The 12,093-nt window shown below is 36.5% G+C and overlaps 1 protein-coding gene across 3 annotated transcripts in view; it reads right to left on the reverse strand.

The window, feature by feature from the left end:
• LOC106884327 (uncharacterized) overlaps nt 1–12,093 on the reverse strand; it is a 62,080-nt gene that overhangs the window by 6,707 nt on the left and 43,280 nt on the right. For 2 of the 3 annotated variants that reach the window (XM_014935661.2, XM_052972357.1), the window contains 2 exons: nt 1,718–1,789; nt 906–958 (listed from right to left, as the gene is read on the reverse strand). The gene's annotated coding sequence lies outside the window, so the exon portion shown is untranslated. Of the gene's footprint in view, nt 1–905; nt 959–1,717; nt 1,790–2,084; nt 2,239–12,093 lie in introns of those variants that run through there. The other variant, XM_014935659.2, reaches the window with a different exon arrangement.

Below are 12,093 nucleotides of genomic sequence, written 5' to 3' on the forward strand. Positions count from 1 at the left end.
CCATCCTTGTTAACTTTGTATCGTCTGTTTGGATGGTTTTTTTTTGTCCCTTTTTTGTATCACTTGACTGTCTGGATGTTTTGCGTTCTTGTCCCATTTTTGTATTTTTTATATATAAATATATATATATATATATATACACACACACATGATGCCTTTTGCTTTTAAACTCAGTGACTCATCATTACATAATACTAATAAAATTGTGGAACAGGTATCATAGGTAAGGTCCTAACGAGCTTAGTCAATGATAGTTTCAATTCCCAAGTGTGGACGTTTTACTTCATTTGACTGTGTGTATGGCAATACATAGAAGTGTGTAATGCCCTACACACATATAACGGGGTTCTGATATGAGAGTTCCAGTGTTTTGAGAAATGTGGAATTACCAGGTTCTCAGGTTTGCCCTGTCACAGAGTAGGAGCACCTGTGAATGTCCCAGCTAAGGGTTAATTAGCACGATTCACTAAGTGTGCGGGATCCCTACTTCTCGTTAGAACTTCCTTCTAAAAAAACGTCAAGTGCTATTTCTAGCAGTCTCAACCTCTGCTGTGCCACTGGCTTTATAGCTGATTGCCCTAAAAATGGATTCAGTGCTGTGCAACACTTTCTCCACTCACAACAGATTCACACACAAGGACTTCCTAGACATTTGCACAGACTTACTGGGTTGAGGAACTGGTCTTGCTCAGTCGCAAGTTGACGTCCACCATATGCATGCATGTACATCAGAAAGTAAAAGTATTTCAAATTTCATGTCAATTAAGGATTTTTCATTTGGATGAACCCTAATTCAAGCCCTCTCTCTCTCTCTCTCGCTCTCAGTGAACATTCTCATCAAATCACACAAATCAAATTATCGAATCAGTATTAAAGAAAGAAAAGATAACGAATTAATTTTTTACCTTGGTGAATACCAAAGACGTTCAGAGCAGCAACAACACTGAAATTTAATTTCCTGTAAAAGGAAAGAGAGAAAAAAAGACAACCACATGAGAAGCAATTCAAATTTTAATCGGATATTTTTATCCGACGAAATAACGTGATGAAGAGGGAATGATTGACAGACAATATTAATTTAAGAGATATATGAACCACGTGGTATTCAATAATTATTGCATTAATAAAAATATATATATATATATAACCTAATGTATGTCAGAGAAACAGAATTTATCCGTTACATGTTCAAGTTTAAAGACCAGTGAGGTGTCCCCATCGTAGATAGAACAAAATACAATCATTGGATATATGAGCGGTTTTCTTAGCATTCAATGAGATTGGTTTACAGCTGTTTGTCCATTCTTAATGCAGATAACGTGGACGCACACACACACACTATATATATATATATATATATATATATATATATATATAGGTACTATTCATATATATATGAAATACATACGCATGCACGATACATATACACATAAGCACGTTTATACAAACACACACGATTCACTGATCTGTTAAAACACTGAAATAAGATTTCATTCACTTCCTCCGCCAGCATCCAAGTGTTTGCAACATTTCACGTGTTTGTCCCACCTAGTCCCACAGAATCCCGCTCTTGGACCAGTGTCATGCGTGGTCTTACCCAAATGCAGTAATTGCAGTCTCTATAGTAAGCTTTAAAAGCCCACCCGAGGCTACAATGTATATGTATATATATATATATATATGGAAAGAGTAAGCAGAATATGAAAGGAAACCTTACCTAGACTGTGTAAATTTTCGGTAATGTTGGATGGGAAACTACGGAAAATGAAAGGTCTCCTTTGCGAAGTACCTGGAAGGATATGCAAAGAAGATTATTTACAGAAAATACCTTCAATATCTCGAATTGAAACATACAGAAATCATAACATTTCTAAAGAGAAATAAATAACTATACATATATATAAGCACCAAGGTAAACGGGATCGAAGGATGTGGACTTCTGTTGCGGTATATAAATAAAATTTAAATGAAAAAAAAATCCGAGCATCGTGATAGTACCGGGCTTCTATATACATATATATTTTTTTATAAATATCTATAATACTGCAGAAATTTAAACTCCTATAACATATATATATACATACATGAGTTCTTATTGATCGTCTTCTAGCAGGTGATAATGAATGCCACGGCTGAAATTAGCCGTCATTTTAAAAATAAAAAGACACCTTCGTCATCATTAGAATAAATATTACAAAATGACGTTACTGTTCAAATCTGAAATTTAGCGACTTCCTGTAGACACGAAAACAAACAGGAGTTATTCCCCTTGCTGACAGCGCACCCCCTACCTCTCTCTCCACATAAAGTACTGTGTATATGTGCGCGCGCGAGTTTTAGGGGATGTCCTGAAAATCGAAGAGGCTGTATGGTAAGACCTCCCAACTACATAGTTCTGAGTTCAGTCGTACTTCATGGCAACTTGGGCGTCTAATCTTTTACTATAACCCTGAGCCGACCAAGCCATGTGATGGATTTCAAACAGAAACTGAAAAAAAGCCCGCCATATATATGTATGTATACATCTATGTGTGTATCTTAGTGTTTTTCTCATCACCACCGCTTGACAATCGGAGTTAGTTTGTTCACAGCAATTCGGCAAAAAGAGACCCACAGAATAAGTACAGGTGTCGATTCTTCTACGAAAGCATTGCACGGTCAGAGCCCCAGTCGAAAGACTAAAACCAGTGAAAGATAAAAGACAACTGTACCCTGTATTGAGTCAACAGACTGTTTTTGAAATTGGCTAATTTGCATAAGGTGTTAAAAATAGTTTCCCTCATTTTTTAAAGTTGATTGCTAAAAATTAAACATACTGTTTTAGAAGTGTATTAATTTTTGTACCTATATCTTTTATATAAAATATATTCTTTGCTTTTCTTCGTTAATTTTCATCCTGTAAACGCTATATATGGTACAATATGATACATTTTAAGAATTTTAGGTGGATTAATAAATATCAAACAGACTTTGCAACAGAAGTTAATTTGAATCTGTTAAATACAATTTAGTTCTTTAATTTTCATAGTTTATTTTATATTTTAGGTATATATATTTAGACTGCTTCCAGAAGTCTGGTCCTATAGTACCGGATAATTGGTCCGGTACTGTTGATAGAGCCGCAACGTCAAGGGAGAGCAGTAGTATCTAGGTCTATTTTTGTTGGTTCTTTTCGTCTATTACGTTTTAAAGAATGTCAGATTAGCAAAAAAGGGAAAGAAAGAAACTGAAACCATATCTTTTATATTTTACTTGTTTCAATCATTGGACTGCAACCATACTGGAAAATCATCTAGAAGGGTTTTAGTCCAACAGATAAACCCCCAATATTTCTTTTCTCTAAAGTCTGATGATACTTATTCTGTCGGTTTCTTCGCCAAGTCACTAAGTTATGGGGACGTAAACAAAACGGTACTGAGGGACTAACAAAGACAAGCATATCTCTCTCTTTCTCTCTCTCTCAGATTAGATAAATAGATATGCGCGCGTGACAAGCTTCTTTCAGTTTCGGCCATCCAAATCCACTCAAAGATTTCGTCGGCCCGGGGCAACGGAAGACACTTGTCGAAGATGTTACGCTGTGAGACTGAACCCGGAATCACGTGGTTTAGAAAACAAACAGCATATCACCCCCACCCCCCCACGTGTATAATATAATTTATAAAAAAAATTAGACAAATCACTCGGGGATGCCATAAGTAGTTGAGGTAGTATAACAATATTTAATTGCAGGGAGGCTCACCGCATTAAATGTCTGAAACACACACATGGATCTATCTGTGTGTGTGTCCCCTTTCATTCTTTTATTTGCTTCGGCCATTGGACACTGGTCACGCTGGGGCACCGCTTTGAAGGGTTTTAAGCCAACCAAATCGAATCTAGTATATATTTTAAAGTCTGGTGATACTTATCGTAACAGTATATTTTAACCGAGTCGTTAAGTTAGCGGGGCGTAAACAAACCAACACCCGTTGTTAAGTGGTGATACACACACATATAGAACAGACGTACATTATTATTACTTGTCATTTAAACCACCAAAAATTAACACTGAAAATAATAACAATCAAGTGTATGTATGTGTATATATATATATATATATATATAGCGTTCCTACATAAAGTCGGAAATTATTTAGTGCGTCGTATGTCTTTAGCATTGTAAATGACGGTTCTCAAAAAAAAAAATAATAATAATAAATGTGGGTGTGAGAGAGCGACAGATTTGCCCCACACGCGTTTTCATATTTTTATCATTTTCGATTTCTTTTAAAAACGAAAAGAATTACGTTTTAAACGTCCGAACTTATGATTCTTGAAAAACATGCGAAACTTTTGACCGGCAACATCAATATCCCCACAACCACACAGAATCGTAATCTGCGATGTTTAAAATGTATCTAAAGAAATGGTTTTTGACACAAGTTAATTTCTTTAGGAATACGTGTGTGTGTGTGTGTGTGTGTGCGTGCATTCATATACACATACATACACACACACACGGGTGTCTACTCTTTTCGTCTACCAAAGTCATTCACAGGGCATTTAGATGGTTCAGAACTATAACAGAAAACACTTGCCCCCAAGTGTCGTGCAGCAGAATGAATCCATGTGATTGCGAAGCAAACTCGTTGACCACAATGCCATAATAGCATCATATATTTTTCTCATAATTATAGTGTGTGTGGAATAGTGTGAAACACTGTGCCACCGTACAATGAAAAATATACACTCCTTAACTAACATTGTCAAAATGTAGATATTCTATATCTTTTTATTTATTGTTAGCGTACTAAATGCTACAGCTGGCCAGACAAATAGATGTCATTTGTGTGACATTAGTATCCCAAGAAAAGACACTGAACACCTGCTGGTTCTATCCACATGCCTAACAGAGAGCTCACATAAGGTCATAACAACTGCTTTAGTAATGAGAGTAATGACATATAACAGAGAGAGGTTTGTACCTCAAAAACTAGATAAGTCGCAGCTGTTTCAAACTGCAATATCATCCAGTTGTTTGTTGCATTTTGGAAATGTCTTCTTTACCGCTAATTAAACATGTAAGCTGATCACAATTATTTTCACTCTTTTATCATTATTTACTTTAGAGTATCTAGATAGGCACAGGCGTAACTGTAATGTTAAGAAGCTTGCTTTCCAACTATGTGGTTTCAGGTTCAGTCCCACTGTGTGGCACCTTGGGCATGTCGTTTAATATAACCCCTGGCTGTGAGTGGATTTGGTAGATGGAGACTGAAGGAAGCTTGTATATGTACATACATGTGTGTGTGTATATGTATATATGTGGAGGCGCAATGGCCCAGTGATTAGGGCAACGGACTCGTGGTTTCAATTCCCAGACCGGGTGTTAGTGTTTATTGAACAAAAACACCCAAAGCTCCACGAGGCTCTGGCAGTGGGGGGAGGAACCCTGCTGTACTCTTTCACCACAACTTTCTCTCACTCTTACTTCCTGTTTCTGTTGTACCTGGATTTCAAAGGGCCAGCCTTGTCACACTCTGTGTCATGTTGAATCTCCCCCAAGAACTACGTTAAGGATACACGTGTCTGTGGAGTGCTCAGCCACTTGCATGTTAATTTCACGAGCAGGCTGTTCCGTTGATCGGATCAACTCAACTGGAACCTTCATCGTCGTAACCAACGGAGTGCCACAATTATATATATATATATATATATATATATGAGTGCATGTTTAAGTGTGCGCATCTCCTGTTCTTAACATTGCAAGACAGATGTAAATGAGTGTCACTATAAAAGCATTGTCGTTCATTTCTAATCTTCTACAAAAACATATCTGACCATGAGAGAATATTACCTTACAAGGAAACAGGTGAGGATTGGCAACAGGAAGGGTATCCAACCAATGAAAATCTGCCTCGACAGCCTGTCTGACCCATGCAAACATGGGAAAGAGGATGTTAAAAGTGATGATGATGATATCAAAATCTTTCATCAAACACCTGTAATTTCAGCACTAAATTGTATATGACATCTATTGGAGCTTTATCGTCTAAGTTGGTCAACAATTTATATAGGACAATGATGATGCTGCCTCATGCACATGACCTAGACGCTAAATTCTTGCTAATTCAGCCTACCTAACTCCATGAATAGATGTCATCATCATTTTAATATCTTAATTTTCCAAGCTTGCATAGGTCAGATGAATTTGTTGAGGCAGATTCTCTACAGCTGGATACCTTTCCTGTCACTAACACTCACCTATTTTCAAGCAAAGTAATATTTTCCCATGGCCAGACACATTTTTCATGGAAGACTGGAAATGAACAGCCTTGCTTGTATAATGATGATGCACATTTACAACCATCACATGATGTCTAGAATGTGGTACAAATACACACACACACACAAATGCATGCAGAACAATCTTCTTTCAGCTCCTGTCTACCAAATCACCCACAAGGCTTTGGGTGATCCAGTACTATAGTAGAAGACACTTGGCCAAAGTGCTGCAGAGCTGGACTGAGCCAGAGACCACATGGTTGGGAAGCAAGCTTCTTAAACAACACAGTCTTATCTGCATTGTAAATCATGTTTCATGAACTGGCAGTAAATGGATTTCATATAGGTTTTTGACAATAAATAGTCGAGTTGTTAGATCAACAAAACTATCTTCTCGTCAAATTACTACTGTACAAGACATTGAGTAATTCACAGACACTTGTACTCTTAACCTTTCTGACAACATGTTTTAAAGTGATCTAAATTAGAACTTTCTATCTTTTATCTTTCACTTGTTTCAGTTGTTGGACTGTGGCCATGCTGGGGCACCAACCTGAAGGATTTAGTCGAACAAATCGATCCAGTATTTTTGTTTTTGAAGTCTGGTACTTGTTCTGTCAATCTCGTCTGTCAAATCACAAATCTACAAGGATATAAACAAACCAACACTGGTTGTGAAGTAGTGGGGGAGGGGGACAAACACAAAGATACATAACACACAATGGGCTTCCACACAGTTTCCATCTACCAAATTCACTCACAAGGCTATATAGTAGAAGACACTTGCCTCAAAGTGCCATGCAGTGAGACTGAACCCAAAACCACAAGGTAGCAAAGCAAGCTTCTTAACCACTAAGACACCATGTTAATTTCATGTAGAATAGAAGTTATTTTACTAATTTCATTATCTTCAAAATTAAATGAAATAAAGGCAATGTATTTCAACAGAAATATGGCAACAAAAGGGTTAATGATTCCTCAAAGAGGAGAATCAAAGTGTGACATTGTGCAACAAGGCTGTCCATTCAAATTATAGGCATACTCCAACCAATAAGCTTCCACAGTTTCCCTCAACCCAATTTCGCTAATCAGAAAGGTTTGTATCAATCAGAAGGTGCAGTAGAAGAAACTTGGCTGAGGCACAAGTCCCTTAACCCCTTGGGGGTTGTTGCAGCCATGCAGCATATGTAGAACAAGAGAGCCTGGCAGAGCCCATCCCTCTCCAGGCTAAACTCATTTCTACAGCTGAGAGGACTAGAGCAACATGAAATGAAGTGTTTTGCTCAAGAACACAATGCGTTGCTCTGTCCAGGGACTGAGACCACAATCTTACGATTGTGAGTCCAACACCCTAACCACTAAGCCATATACCTCCACTTACATTACAGAGATAGAAATATTGTTTCTTACTGTACTCTTCCCTATATAGAATCTCAACACAAAAAAGACCAATAAGTCCAGTCTTCTTCACAATACCTTCAATAGTATGAAAGAGAAGAAAAAAAATTCAGGTTTAGATATTGACTTAACAGTGCTTTTAGTTCAATTAAAGTTGACAGTCAAGTTCATATTTCATGGAGTTGATAATATTATTTCACATTCTCCAACCTACAAACTCCAGAATAAATGTTTACTCTTACAAGGTTGTGCTGACATCATTTCAAATGCCCAAAAATTAGCAGTACTATATAAATATATCTACACACACACATGCCCACACACACTATACACAAGTATAAATACATATACCCTATATGCGTGTGTGTGTGTAATATCTATATAATACCTCCAAACAAGCAGGCATGCACACACACACACTTATATAAAAACACACACACACACCTACATACATGCACACACATACATTTGTATGATACAGTTGGCCAGTTTTCATTATTAGTATCTTAGTATTATTAATAAACAACTCACACAGATGACACAGTTTAATGACAAAGCACGGTTGCTAAGCTACTGTCCACACAGAGTAATTAGATACAATACAATTAAATATAGATCCTTTGTGGATGCTCAGACATAATAAAGCTGCAGTGAATGATGAGGAAAAAAGGAGAAAAAAAATCACCAGAAACGAAAATAGCAACTAAGAATTGATGATTATAACCATTTCTCTAGTAGCCACATGATTATTAAACCACAGGATGTCCATCTTGCATACACACCTGTCCTAATATAAAAGCTTAATAGGCAAGGAATTAAAATACCAAACTGTTAAAGCTTAAACCAAACTGGTGATATTTCATTGCACACACACACACACACACACACACACACAAAGAAAACTTACTTGAGCTAATCATAGACCATCTACGTGGCCGTTCAACTTGCTAGATACAGAAGCCAAATGTCTGTCAAATAACACCCAAGCATCTTGGAAAAAAAAGAACAGATTGAAGAATGAAGTCTTAGATATACTAGGTCTTAAAATTAGAAGAGATAGTCACAGCTGGAAGGCTTTTGACAAGAGATTTACACAGTCAGAACTGACCTGGGCTATCTCTGAATAATGCAATATATATATATATATATATATATATATATATATATATATATCTTTTATCTTTTACTTGTTTCAGTCATTGAACTGCAGATATGCTAGAGTATCACCTAGAAGGGCCTAGTTCAGGGGTGGGGAAACCCCTGCCCGTGGGCACAATTGCGCCCACAAGCCCATTTTATTTCACCCGCAGGCTGATATACTCGTATGTACAAAATATAGTAAATTTTTCAATTATAAAATTTATACAATATTCGTATGTCTATTTCCGATATAGATCACATTTCTACTACGGCTTAAAACGGTTAGACTTGCATAGAGAATCGTCTGGTAGTTGCCATTTGAATGGAAATTTTGTTTTCCCTATAAAACATATAAATATAGAAACCTCATAAGTAGTATAAATGTCCTGAAGTCAGTGGCGGCGTTAATGAAGATTTACACAGATATAAGAGTTAAAACTTGTGATCTGCCTGTGGACAGTTTTTTGGGGGAGGGGAGGGATTTTTGACCACTGCACTAAAAAGTTTTCCTACTCTTGGTCTAGTTGAATAAATCAACCTTTGTACTTAATATTTTTAAGTCTGGTGCTTATTCTATCGGATTCTTTTGCTGAACCATTAAGTTGCATGGACGGAAACAAACCAACACTACACTGGTTGTCAAGCAGTGGAAGGATAAATATAAACATATAAACATAAAAACATACAAGCACAAACACACACACACACATGTGACAAAGATTTTGTCCACCAAATTCACTCACTTGGCCCAGGGCTACAATAGAAGATAAACAAGATTTCATTAAATATGAAGATTTAAATTAAAACAAGTTGTTAAGAAGCTGTGTGCAGCACATGGGACAAATGAATTCTACCAAAGCCTTGTGAGTCGATTTGGTAGACAGACAGACACTGAAAGAAGCTAATAATATGTATGTATGTATGTATGTATGTATGTATATATATATATATATATATATCATCATCATCATTTAACATCTACTTTTCCAAGGTTACAGGGGTCAGATTTTCTACAGCAGGATACCTTTCCTGTTGCCAACCTTCGTCTGTGTCCAAGCAAAGAAATAGACGTTTTTCATAGAAGACTGGGAATGAACAACCTTACTTGTATGACAGTGATGCTCATTTGCGATGTCTAAACAGGAGAACATACAAACACACACACGGAGAAAGAGAGAGAGGTAGATAGGTTTCTTTCAGTTTTCATCTACTAAATCCACTCACAAGGCTGCCCGAAGAGTATTTTACAAGGCACTTGCCCAAGGTGCCATGCAGCAAGACGAAGCCCAAGACCACATGGTTGGAAAGCAAACTTCTTAAGCACAGAGCCACACACACATATATATGTATGTGGGGGGGAGGCAATCCCTTTGTTTTGATATTGCAGGATGGTTGTAAATGGGCACCATACATTTTCAATCTTTGATGAAAAATATATTTGGAATCAGGTGAGGATTGGTAAGAGGAAGGGTCTCTACCCACAGAAAATCTGCCTTGACAATTCCATCTGACCCATACAAGTACAGAAAAGTGAACATTAAAACAATGAGGATGGTAAATGAATAACGAATAGACAGACAAGCAGATTGACAGAGATATAACCAAACAGAGACTAATGTATAATAATTTCTTTACTATAGGCAGAAGGCCTAACATTTTAAGGGAGGGGGCTAGTTAATTACAGCAACCCCAGTGCTTCACTGGTACTTATTTCATTGACCCCGAAATGATAAAAGGCAAAGTCAACCTCAGCGAAATTAGAACTCAAAAAGTAATGATAGATGAAATGCCAAAACTTATGTATAATTTATTTGCTATTTATTGTAACCAGAACTAAATTATTGAAATAATTCCAGACTTATTTTCCTTCGTATATCACAACATCTGAAAGTAAAGTTCCTATGTGATTGCTTAACCTTCCAGATGTAGTAACAAATTCTTCAACTCAAACCCATAATTATTTTTAAATGGAAGCAAAAAAACAAACATGGGACAATCATCACCAGAAACCCCTTCCTCAAATGTCTACTCAATCAAACAACCCTGAGGTAAAAAACAATATCCGAAAGAGTTAGACAGACAGAGAGATGGATAAAAAAAAAAGAGTGAAATAAAAAGAAGTGAGATTAAAAAGTGCAAAAGATTGAAAAGGGAGAAAAACTAGGGAAAGAATGAAGAGAAATTGCAAAGAGAGAACAATGAAGTAAAAATAGTAACAACAAAAAACACTTTTAAATTTATGTTTTCAAATCCTGATGAGAAATTTTGAATGTTATTTTAGTAAGTGTCAATGAGAACAGGATAATACAAATAAACAATGATGGTGTGAGAGTATGCGTGTGTGTGTGTGTGTGTAGTTGTCCAACCGATGTCTACAAGGATATTAAATGATGATGATGAGATATATATATCCAAGTACTGCAGAAAGGAAGAAGGAAATACATTAAATAGCGCTGGTGCAATAAGGAACCCAGACAGAGGTAGTCATTAAAAACTACTGATATATATATCATCATCATCATCATCATCGTTTAACGTCCGCTTTCCATGCTTGCATGGGTTGGACGATTTGACTGAGGACTGGTGAAACCAGATGGCTACACCAGGCTCCAATCTGATTTGGCAGAGTTTCTACAGCTGGATGCCCTTCCTAATGCCAACCACTCCAAGAGTGTAGTGGGTGCTTTTACGTGCCACCCAATATAAATAATATATATATACATATAATGCAGATTAACACTATCCCTCCATGTGATCAACTTGAAAAAAAATTGTTAAAATATTTTTCTTAATATGAAACTAATAGTAGCCTTAATACACAAATAAAGAAATTTTATCCACCAATGTGGTGTTGGGCACTCATTCGTTTACATCACATTCACTCAGAAGACATTGTTTGACCCAGAGCTATTGTAGAAAACATTTCCCTAATGTCCCACACAGTGAGAATGAAATCAAAACCACATGGTTGGAAAGTGACCTTCTTAAAACCACACAGCTATGTCTATATATATATATATATATATATATATATATAAAATTTATTAATGAGGGTAGAAATTGATATTGATCAATTAAAACCAGTGGTCTAGCATATTAAAAAATCCGAAGATTAAAATTATATTACATACAAGAATAAGAGGAATGACCAGCAAATGTGGATTCCTGAATGCTAGAAATAGATGCCGAATCATCCGACCACGAAAAAGTATGCTCTCAGTAGAAAAATCAGCGACACAACAGACTGTCTTACTCATTTACAGTCTGTTGTGTCGCTGATTTTTCTACT

This window comes from Octopus bimaculoides, chromosome 13 (assembly GCF_001194135.2).
Source record: "Octopus bimaculoides isolate UCB-OBI-ISO-001 chromosome 13, ASM119413v2, whole genome shotgun sequence".
NCBI lineage: Eukaryota > Metazoa > Mollusca > Cephalopoda > Octopoda > Octopodidae > Octopus > Octopus bimaculoides.